The sequence below is a fragment of the Anolis carolinensis genome, chromosome 3 (assembly GCF_035594765.1).
Source record: "Anolis carolinensis isolate JA03-04 chromosome 3, rAnoCar3.1.pri, whole genome shotgun sequence".
In the NCBI taxonomy this organism is placed as follows: Eukaryota; Metazoa; Chordata; class Lepidosauria; order Squamata; family Dactyloidae; genus Anolis; species Anolis carolinensis.
The window spans coordinates 83322751-83334932 of NC_085843.1; positions in this window are offsets into that span (position 1 = coordinate 83322751).

The window sequence follows — 12182 nt, forward strand, 5'->3', positions numbered from 1 at the left end:
ATATTTTAAAAACAATAGAAGTAGAGCAAATTTACTTTACTGGGAATAATGAGTAAAATGTTTTTAAAGTAACATGATGAGTTAATATTTTTCATGATCAGAATGAATAAGAGAAACAGGTCATTTTTTTTAAAAAAAATGCAAGGAGTAAAATAATAAATTATGGGGAAAATAAAAAGAGTTTTGGTTGGAGCTGAAAAAATGGAAGTCTCTAAAAAGCCTCTTGATAGAAGGCATTCCAAAAACCAGGGCAACCACCAATTCATCACTTCTACAAGAACAAACATTACGACAGAGAAATCTTGCAGCTGGATTTGGTAACATCTTTAGTATTGGAATGTAAATTGAAATTCCTATAGCCTAGTGCCCATTAGAAATCAAGTTGGAAAAATCCAGGAAATCCTCCATTATCATTGCCCACACAACCCATTTTTGGCATGCAAGTCTGTGCCCATTATGGAATACAGTACTTCTTAAGTGAGAGGGAAAGTTTTTTTTAAACCCACCATGATACAGGAAGGATGTTGGCCACACACAAATAGTTTCATTTTCTCATGACTTTTTCTAAGTTCTAATTATAACATTGGCTGGAAAAATGAAAGAATTAGAGGCAGAATCTTGCGTGCGGGTAAGCAGGAAAGATGGATTGATTTCTGAGAAAGGACTTTAAAAAGCCCTATCCAAACGCATGACTGAGGACAAATCATTGAGGCAGGGGCACCTTGGTGGCTTTGTTTTTAGGCCTGTTCCTAGAGTTATTTGGGGTGCTGATTCAGAAAATTGCATTGAATAGACCACATCATCTCTAGATTTTTAAATATGGTTTTCTGTGGGTGAGCAGATGGCGACTGACTACTGGATGGCATATGTTCTGTTTCAGAAACTAGAGCTGATGTGGTCTATCCAATGCAATTTTCTGAATCAGAACACCAAATAACCAAACTGAATCTAAAGTTGACCAAAAACTGATTGGAAACCCTTTTGGTATTAATGTTAGATAGTGGTCCCTGGTCAAAGAGGTCCCTGGTCAAGTGGTCCCTGGTAAAAAAAAAAGATTGGGAACCACTGATCTAATGCAACTAGAAAGTCTGAGATCGAGAAAGGCTATTTTATGCATTCAGTAAAGAGAAATGTATTTTATGGAATACATTTATGTTTGTTTACATGATGTGTAATTCAAAAGTTGCTTTTGTCTCAGGTTTATTGAGCAAGTCCTTCTCAACTCTCTTAACAATGTATATAATAGAGGTAACAGTGACCTGTCTTACAGGCATGTTGTGAATGTATTTACTAATTGCATTACTTAACAATATGTGCAACTCAAGCATGGCATTTCAGTTATTCATTCAGCAGATCCCATTGTTATGAGCAAAAGTTCAGTGGAAAAGGTTTAGAATAGCTGGGAAACAACAAACACACACACACACTGTTCCTTAACCATGTTGGATCCAAACTTCTTGAAAATCTCCTTGAGAGCACAGAGCAATTCAAAAGGGCTCTTATTGTCATAGATTACACAACTCTTCTTTCCCATTGAAACTTACCTGGTATCTGGTAGAAGCCAACATAGTGAACTATTGTGATATCCCTTACTTTTGGACCAACTGTTAGGCCTGTCACCTGTCACCTGTCAACTTATGGTGACTCATGAATTGCATAGGGTTTTCTTAAGGAAAAAATACTTAGAAGTGGATGGTAACTGCCTTCCTCTGAAATGCAGCCTGCAAGACCTGGATTCGTTGGTCTCCCATGCAAGTACTAACCTGGCCTTAACTCTGTTTAGTTTCCAAGATTAGACAGGATCTCGTGACTTCAGAATATTAACACTGCTTATGGTGAGTAGAACTAGAGTCCAAATGTGTGGGGCTAGAGTTCTCTAACTAATCCCCCCAATATTTGCCCTATATTCTCTCTTTTTATGTTTCCTTACTCCAAAATGTAATATGTATCTTGTCTTTGCTCCAGAAGAAATGGGGTGGGATGCTTTCATTCTAGCACATATTCATCTCTACACCTCTGAATGTAGATTTGACATATTGGGATTATGCCATTCCCTGAGATTTAAAGACCAAAACCTGAAACAGGGTGCTCTCCTATAATTTCTCAAGAAGAAGGCGGTATTTATAATACAGGGATAATGTTATAAGTCTCTAGTGACACCATTAAGCACACTACATTAAGCAACAACTGCAGATGCAAAAAATATGATTTAAATTAAAAACAAAAATACTAAAACTGAGCAAAATATACACCATTTTTTTTAAAAAATGCAAGTGCTCTTTCCCCAAGATTCTTTGCCCTGACACTTAGAAATTGAGATGGGGTCCAAGCCTTGGGATCTGACAATCCTACTCTGAATGAAGGAAAGGACTTAAAATAATTGATATTTGGAAAAGAGATTTGCAAAGAAGGAAATCATTTCTCTTTGCAATACCAGCTGTGCTACCTAATTCTGTATTTCATAGTTCACCAAGCCAGCCACAGCCCCTGTAATGCTAATCCAGGGGGAAAAAATCACAACAGCAGTTGGAAAAAAACAATAATAACAAGGATATCCTCCTCGGCTTCTTCCATATCATATGGAAGAATTATATAATTAAAATTTGGGGGCTACAAAGTTCAGAAGCAAGATGAAAGCGTTTCCACTTTTACAGTGGTTAGTTCAACTGCATTTAGCCTACAACAACAGTAATTTCAATAGTAATGAATGGTTTCGTCTAGCTTTTGGAAAGAGTATAATCCTCAGCATACAAATATCAATAAGTCATGCTGTCCGCTTCTGATGTGGTTGTTCTGTTTGAACATTGCTTGCAGTTGTTCCTGCTTAAGTTGGACCTCCCCAAGATATCTTGTTTTCTGAAAGATTCCCTCCGTGAATAATTTTTAATCCGTTTGCTTGAAAAACTGTATAGTTCAAGACTGCCATCTTGAGGTACAACATACTGAAGAACAGTAACATTGACAGCATGAACAGTGTCTCATAGTTTCTCTAGGGAGGAAAAATGGTTTGCCAGTTCCCTAAATCTAGAGTTAAAAATAAGTATATAATGAAGGAGCTGTATGTTACTCCTTTTGATTTATCAGCTTCCTGAATTTAAGGGAAAGGTGGGAAAATTACTATTACTTTCCCGATATCTTAAAATCCTAGTTGTACATTATCTTTCTGGTTGGGATTTTATAAATGTTTTCTCTCATGGATGAAGTAGAAATATTACCTTTTCCATGCAATTTTCTAGTGTGAAAAAGAGGTTTCTCTGTGTTATTAAGACTTCAGATTCATGGAAATGGGAACAGAGAGAAAGAGACTAACATATAGTAAGAGGACTCCTACTCACTGGGATCAGTATTTACTTTGGTGAAATACAGTCCTAATCAGATATGAAGGGATAATGTATCTCATTAACACAGATACAGGGATATTGTATCTTTGGTCTTAGAGATGTTGGGACCCACTCCTGCAAGACAGCACACAAATACAAAAACTTACAGATTCAGAAAATGGAGCTGTCAATCAAATCACAACTAGGAGCCAGAAAAATTTGCACCAGAACTTTGACCACATCTCTGTGTGTTCGTATTATATAGGGTACTTCTCTAAGACCATGTAATATATTTATTTTTATATGGGCAATTGGACCAACTGGGGAAGATGGAAGCCTTGTCACAGCGTGTCTGCTTCATGGCTGAAGATTTAAAGAACGGCTGAGACGCTGCATGGAGAAATGGAATTTGGCCTTGATGGAGCTCAGATGTTTTCCTTTTACAGGACTCACCTTCTTCCTGTGACACCCCAATACAGCCATATCCAAATACCTCAGTACAGCCAGTAGCAAGAGAAGGCTGGAGGAGCCAAGAAGCATCTGACGGCTAGAAGCAGAACAATGAAGGCATCTTCCAGGATGCCACTTCTCTGCCATTGCAACTTTCCCTGATCACTACATGGAGAGAAGTCTAAAAGGGATGGACGTCATTGCATAAGGAAGGTAATGAATTTGTCCTTCTGCAATCATCATAAAAAAGACCACCATATATCTGCCACAGGATGCTAACCAGCATATCTAAGCATGGTTGACATTCATTTGTAGGTTGGTGAGGCAGCTTTGACTTTCTTTTCAGCAATGATAGGAACGTTGCAACTTGGAACAGAATTCCTAGTTTCAGGTTCAAAGACTTTTCTTTGGCTCTGGCCACCTCCTGCCCATCTAGAATGACAATTGGGACTTTCTGGACATACAGAACTGTCATTTCTGTCATAGCAGCATGATTTGAGAGTACAGTGGTCATTTCCAAGGAAAGGAACCACATGATAAGCATTGCCTATATCTACGAGGAAACAGAAATGGCTACCAAAATGAGGAAGAGGCTGGAGGGACTCCCATGTGAGGAAAAGTTCCATAAGAAAAACAGCAAATAAGGGAAGTACATAAAATTATGCACAGCATGGAGAAAGTGTTAAGGGATAAGGTTCCCCCCCCTGTCTCATAATAATGACAGGAAATAAAGTTATATGGCAGGAAATCGAAAACAAGATAAAAAGAAGTACTTTGTCACACTGCATATAGTTAAATTATGGCATTTTCCTTCCACAAAAACTAGTGTCAGACATCAATTTAGATGGTTTTAAGAGGACATTAGATTCATTCACAGACTTTCCAACTATCAATGGCTACTAGCCATGATATGGTCTATATATTTCATGATGTATCAGGGGCAGGATATCTCTGCATGTTAGTTGCTTAGGAACACAAGCAGGAGAAAGCTGCTGAGGCCATGTTCTCAGTGTAGATTTCTTTCTCCAATATCTGGTGAACTACTATCTAGTCCTCCTACCACAAACAAAATCAACAAAAGAAATGTGGTGTGAAGGAAGGGGGGAAGTGCTGAATTTAGAACTGCTCTCCTTTTCTGGAAGTTATTTTTTCAAAACAGAGGAACTCTTCCAAGCTCTGCCTTGACAAAAATGACTTGCAACCTCTTCACATGGTCCTTTCAAGCCACGCCGTTGTGTCTTGTGTGTCCCATAGTTTCACTGCAATGAGGGCAGTATAATATAGAAAACACAAGTTGGCTGCCCCTTATTTGAAATGTTTAGTGCAGAAGTGTTCCCTATTTCAGATTTCCCCCCAATTTTGAAATACTTGCATATGCACAATTGGAATACTTATGACATGGGATGCATGTCTAAACATGGGCTCCATTTACACTGTCATATCATGCAGTTTGAAATGCACTATATGGTCAGTATAGACTCAAATAATGTTGTTAAATTCAGTTAAACCGCATTATATAAGTCTCCACAGTCTATATAATACAGTTTCAAACTGCATTATATGGTAGTATGGATAGAGCCATGAAATTCATTTGAACTGCATTATATGGTCAGTGAAGTCTTATATACTGAAGTTCAATGCAGTTTAAACTGCATTATTAGATAGTGTAGATTCAGCTTATGTTTCATATGCACTCTATACACATAGCTTGAAGGTTTTTGTATACACATTGAACTACCAGAAAGCAAAAGTGTCACTATCTCGGTTAAACATGTATACAGTCTTGGATGATTATGGATGGAATGATTTTAATATGATGATTTTAAATGTTTGATACAGAGTTCCCTCCCTACTTCACAGTTTGCTTTTTGCGGATTCGCTGTTTTTCAATAAACTCTAAAAGAATATTATAAATCATAAAAAATACAATTTACAGTCTAAGAAAGGAAGGAGAAGCCGAAGGGAGAGAAAAGGAGCCCAAGCGGCAACAGGAGGAGAAGGATGCAATTTATCAACACACACTTGGTTGATAAAGACTTAAAATAATGTATAACTACTAAAATAATGTATAAATATATAGCATCCCTACTTCGCAGATTTTCACTTATTGCGGGTGGTCCTGGAACCTAACCCCTGTGATAAGTGAGGGAACACTGTATAGCTGTTTTTATCTAATTTATTTTTAATGTCTGCATTATATGTTTTTAAGGTTATTGAATTACTGCCTCCATGTAAGCTGCCTTGAGTCCCCTTTGGGATAGAAAAAGGTGGGGTGGAATTAGAGCAAATAAATAAATAAATAATTTTTGAAGTATTTTGGATTTCAGAAATCCAGATAAGAGGTGCTCAATCTGTAGCAGCAGCAGCAATGACAACAACGACGACAACAACGACAACAACGACAACGACAATGACAACGACAACAACAACAACAACAACCACAACCTTTTTAGGATTAACTTTCTTGTGACTGGAGTTTGCAATGCAAAAAGCAGTGTTCTTTCTGGAATTGCTTTTTCCTGTACTCAATACTACAGTGCTCCCAACTCAGCCAAATATAAATCAGTGGAGACTTTTCCTGTCTGGAAAGCTACAAACAATTTGTCATTCTCCATGTTAACCATCACCACAATAGTTTGCTGTAGCAGATAAAAGAACAGTCCCTGAAAATGTTTATGGAGGAAAATAAACATCATTAGCATTTTGTACAAAATGTTTTCACAAGTAAGACACCCAATTATTTTGTTATAATGCCTCTTATTAGCAACAGCTGTTCCCCAAAAGCATGGTAAAGTAGCATCAATCAACCAACATCAAGAGAACATGATATCTAGTTAGTGGTTTGTGTTTGTTTTGGTTTTTTTACTTTAGGAAAGCTTATGCAAAAACAATAATTTGCTTTTGAGGCTAAAAGCAGACATAGATACACAAGCTGCTGTTTCAGTGGATACAAACAAATTACTATATTCATAAGCAAGTATAAAGGGAAGTTCTTCAAGTATTTAAAAATAAACTTATTCACAAAATATTAAATATTGTTATACCCGAGTCACATTCATATCTACTGCACTTAGCAATGATGGATGAATCTTACAGATTTCATTCTATTTCTTCCAAATACAGCAGGCACACAGCATAGTAGGCATTACTGGAGTTCTTATCTCTTATTCTGTGGGTAAATCAAATGCAGTGCAGCCCCCGTATCTGCAGAATATATTCTAAGACACTCAGTGAATACCTGTAACCATAGAGCACCATCCAAGAAAGCCAAAGGACTATCAGCAGCAGGGAGCTTGGAGGAAGAGACAGCCTTAGTTTGCTGTAGGCTGCCTTTGACCTCAGCTCTTGGTGACTGGCTCTTTGCAGTTGTCCTTGGGTCGTCTTTGCTTGGCTGACCTTAAGCTGCCAGTCTGATTTTATATAAGGTTTTATTTGCCATCTGTTAGCCTGCCCCATATAAAAAAAGGAAGGATGTGTTTTTCTAAGGAGGGAGGGAGTCCCCGTACTCGTGGGGCAGCCATTGCAGTCATACAGGGAAGGAGGAGATATGGAAGGGGGAGACAGTCTCAGTACCAACAAAATGGGGAGTGAAATAGAATGCTTATTGCCCGGAACTGTCTCCTATATCTAATAGTCTGGATAACCAGGGTGACAGCCCCCCTAGGTTGAAAGTGCTGTTGTTGAATGCTAGGTCAGTAAATGGAAAAACAGCTGCCACCCAGGACTTGATTCTGGATGAACATGCTGACCTGGTTTGCACCACAGAGATCTGTGCTCTGTGTGTGTATGGGGGGGGGGCGGGGGCGGGGGGAGTAATATCTCTCAGCTCTGTCCACCAAGATTCTCTGTGCAGCAGCAAGTGAGGCCTGAGGGGCAGGGAGGTGGAGTTGCAGTGGTCCATCATGATTCCACCCCCCCCCCCCCCAACCACTTTCCCCATCCCACAGTCAACAGTGTTCGAGTGCATTTACCTAAAAGTGGGTAACCAGGACAGAATAGGGATCCTGTTGGTGTACCACCCACCCCACTGCTCAACAGTTTCCCTTTCAGAGCTAGTCAGGTTGGTCTCAGGATTGGCGTTGGAGTCTCAACAGCTAATAGCGATGGGAGACTTCATCATCCATGCTGAGACTCCCTTGTTGGGAGTGGCTCAGGACTTCATGGCCTCCATGACAACCATGGGTCTGTCCCAAGTAGTATTTTGCCCTACCCATGCTGCTGTGCACACTTGGGACCTTGTTTTTGTGCAGGATGGGATGATGGTGATTGCAGTGTGGAGGAGCTTGTTGCAGTTTCATTATCATGGACTACTCTACTCGTTGAGACTCCAAACCTCCTCATGGGTGAGGGACCAATTAAGATGGTCCACCGCAGGAGGCTTATGGATCCAGATGGATTCCTGATGGTTCTTGAGGATTTTCCTGTCATCCTAGCAGGTGATTCTGTTGAAGATTTATTCAGACAGCAAGATGATGATGATGATGATGATGATGATGATGATGATTATGATGATAGGGAAATGATATTTTGGCTATACGTTTGTTGGTATGATACCATAGATTCACGCTGGAAGACCTAGAGAGGCCCACAAATACTTTCGGGGGGATATTTTTGGGGGCATAAGTGAAACTATTGCTATTGAATCTGTGGATAAAAGGTCATACTGTATTTCAATTTTTCTTATTCACTTCTGGAGGAGGATCAAAGTGATAATAAATAATAGCCAGAGTTTTGTAAATGGGGAGGGAAATGTGTTAGTACTACCCATACAAGAACTGTGTAAGTAATCCCAAACATTGTAAGGTACGTGTGATGAGGTCCTTGGGTTAAAATATGTCATTTTTAACAGTGTTGTTGGAACAGACTTAGGTTAAAATATTTAATTTCTAACGTTTCCTCAAAATATCTAGAACAACATAATCAGTGTTCTTTTTGTTAGAAAATTTCGAGGAAAATTGCTCAAGTACCCTGAAATAAAAAAATAAAGCCATATTGGAGTAGGAGATAGTAAGTTCTACACATTCAGCTTTTTATCTGAGAATGACTAAGGAGTCATAGTAAACTACTGGGAAGGATTATCTTTTGCATCATTTGAGTTAATCTTCTTGGAGAGAAGAGCAAAGGAACACAATAAAGTATAAGAGTGATTATATATCATCTTAATTTGTAATAAATTGGGAAAAGTTCCCAAACTCCCTTAGAACAGGCATGAGGATTTTTTTTTTGCTGCTGAGATCTACTATATAGTGTAACTTCTAAACCTTGGGTCTCTCCAGTATAAATTGTTGACCTTCATTTAAACCAAGGTCACACATTGCCTTCTACTGCTTTTTTGTAAATATCTCTAGGGGTCTTGTCACTGTGCTTTATCCAAAACATGCTTTTCCAAAATGTCAACCCGTCTTCCTGAAAAAGAATCAACAATTTCTGGGTACTGATTGGACCAGATGGCTGGGGCTGCCTTCTCCATATGTAGCACAATTAGGGACAAATTGTAGAGTCAGACTAGGGTTGCCAACTTGCGACACAAAGATCCAGGTTGTGCTCTGACATTTCCTGATGCCTCAAACCAGGAAATTGCCCAACTATAAGAGGATAGTAGGAAGGGAGAGTTGATCTCATTCCTCCTCCTCCCTCGATACCTACCAATCAACTAACTACCCCCCCCCCCCAAAAAAAAAACTACAATTAGCTGTTTCTCTTCTATATACTGTAACTAACATAGCTTTCTAAAATAAATTGCATGAACTAAATGTGCAGAAATGAGAGAGAAAGAGGATATTTCAGTTACAATGAGTGAGTAGAGGGGGAAAACAGCAACAGAGATGGAACAAGTCAGTGGAAGAGAAAGAAATAGAGATATCTACCAGCTGCTTTCCAATTGTTGAAAATATAGCTGGCCAGTGGAAAGTCCTAGTGGAACCTCATTATGCTACTCAGCTTTTCACCAAAGTTGCTGAGGAGGTTAAGAAATCAAGAATTTGAACCTATCCACTGAGTGCATCATCTTACCTTTCTTGAATTTCTTGGCGTTCTTGCTAAAAATCAAGTGTTCTTGGGCTTCATTTGATTTCTAAACTGAGAATAAGATTTGCCCTGTTTGCAGTACTTTTTTACTGTCTCTTCTGGGAATGTCATAAACACATATAGTAAAAAGATAAAATACATAATGATATATCCAGAAGCCATGATGGGACAAGCAAGAGCTTCATTACTTCATTGACCAGTTTGCAAATGCAAAGCTATTCTTGTCATTTTGAACGCATTGTGTAAGTTGCAGCCAGTATGAGTCTGCAATTTTACAAGGCTTCTTTGTTGTCTCACAAACATTAAGAGTTTAATTTCCCTGATATCATGTACTAGAATGCCCTTGATATTTTCCATAAATTAGCAAAAGAGAGTAGTAGAAAACATGGCTGTTACATAACGCCAAACTGAGCTGACATGTTGTGTGCTTGAAGAATAAAGATTACATGAAAGTTTTGGTTATATATATATGTGTGTGTGTGTGTGTATCAATTTGTTGTGTGATATCAATTCCGCAAGAACTGCAGGTTTGGAAGCCTGGTATGTCAAGATCCCAAAGGACAAAATAAGACACAAATGGGATGAAGGCAAAGAACAGAAGTTTATTCATCTTTGGCCCAAAGAGGATGTCAGCAGAGTCTGTACTCCAAAGACTGACATAATTCAAGGCAAACATACAGAAATATTTATAGCACTCTGACAGCAGTTTGAAACAAAGACTTTGCCGCTCTTATTGCTGATTGGTCTTGATCAGGGGTTCTCAAACCTTTTCAGCCGCTGAGCCCTTTTTGAAATTAAAAGTTTATCGTGTAGCCCCAAGAAATATTATTATATTATATTATATTATATTATATTATATTATATTATATTATCATATATACCAGGCATGGGCACATTTTTGACCAACATAAACTTAACAGTATTTTGGTGGAAGACCCTAGGGGCCATCCAGTCCAACCCCCTTCTGCTTTGCAAGAAAAGCACAACCAAAGCACCCCCTGAGTGATGCAAGGGAAATAGGCTTTTGGAAGCAAGGAAGACAAGGAGAAATGGATCTGGGTGGCGAAGAAGGTGAGGGAAAAAAGGCTTTTGAGGGTGAGTGAAGTGAGGGGAAAAGGCTTTTGGGGCAAGGGAAGCAAGGGAAAATAGAATCAAGGGGGTTGAGAGGAAAAGGTTTTTGGCAGCTAAGGAGGCGGGGGAAAGGAGGAGCAGGAAAGAGGCGGGAAAGCTTGGAGGGAAGGGAGGGAGGGAGGAGGAAGTCGGAGCCACAAAACTCCTCAGGATGTTTTGTGGAGTCCCAAGGGCTCCAGGGAGCACACTTTGAGAACCACTGGTGTAGGTTGTGGCTGGCTAGGATCTGCTCTCTGATAGGTGAAGGAGTGCTGTCCGTCATCACTGTTGATTGGTGCCAAGCATGGTGGGCAATTTAATAAATTGTATTGCTCAGTTTGAAGTTTTGTGTCTGTTGCTTGTTTCACCTCTCATGGATGTCGGAATGAAAGAATGTGGGTAGATTTGAGGTAATGGGATTTGATGGCCCTGTTCCTGCCTGCCTGAACCAGGACAATGGGTTTTGCCTGACCATAAAATAGGTGCTGAGGATGTTGAAGGGATCCCTAGGGAGGAGGTCTTATTTGGCAATCAGAATGAGGAAATGTTCCCAGGAATAAACTAGAATAAAATCTGGAAAAAGCCCTGAGAATCTTCCTAAACCCATTGTGTCTCACAGGGCATTCTGAAGGGATTGGGGTTATTCCTAAACTAAATGTTGAATGATGCCTGAGGTGTGGAGTGCATATGTAGCGTTTGGGCAACTTGTGGTGAGTTCACTGAGAATTCGCCTGAAACTGGGGGAAAGGTCATTGAGGGATTCGTTGCTGGCGCTTATGGTACCATGGATTTCGGAGTTCAGTTGGGTGTCCTGATGTTTCAATAACAGTAGCAAGATTGGTCCCTTCATTCATTCTGCATTTGTTCAGTTTTTAAACATCTCTCACCCTATTTATCTGTTTGTTCAGGAGATAAAACCATGTCATATATTTGAGGAGGGGAGATGTGCTTTTAATAGAATTGTTTATTGAGTTGTTTGCAAACTTTCATAAGATTTCGGCTGCACTTTGTTCTAATATGTTGAGAGTTGGATCCCATGCTGAGAGAAAGGTAGAATATAAATTAAATAAATGATGAATGATCACCAAAATTAAAAGGAAGAAGATTTAAAAGACCACCTTGGAGAAGCCATTGAGATTTCCCTTAGCTAGTTTGGCACCCAGCTTCTTTCCTCACATTTAACATGCAATCTCACTGATGCTGGAGATTTTCTTTCTAGGTCAGTGCCCTCTCTCTCCCTCCAAGGAGTTGGTTGCCTGGTAACATCCTATGCCT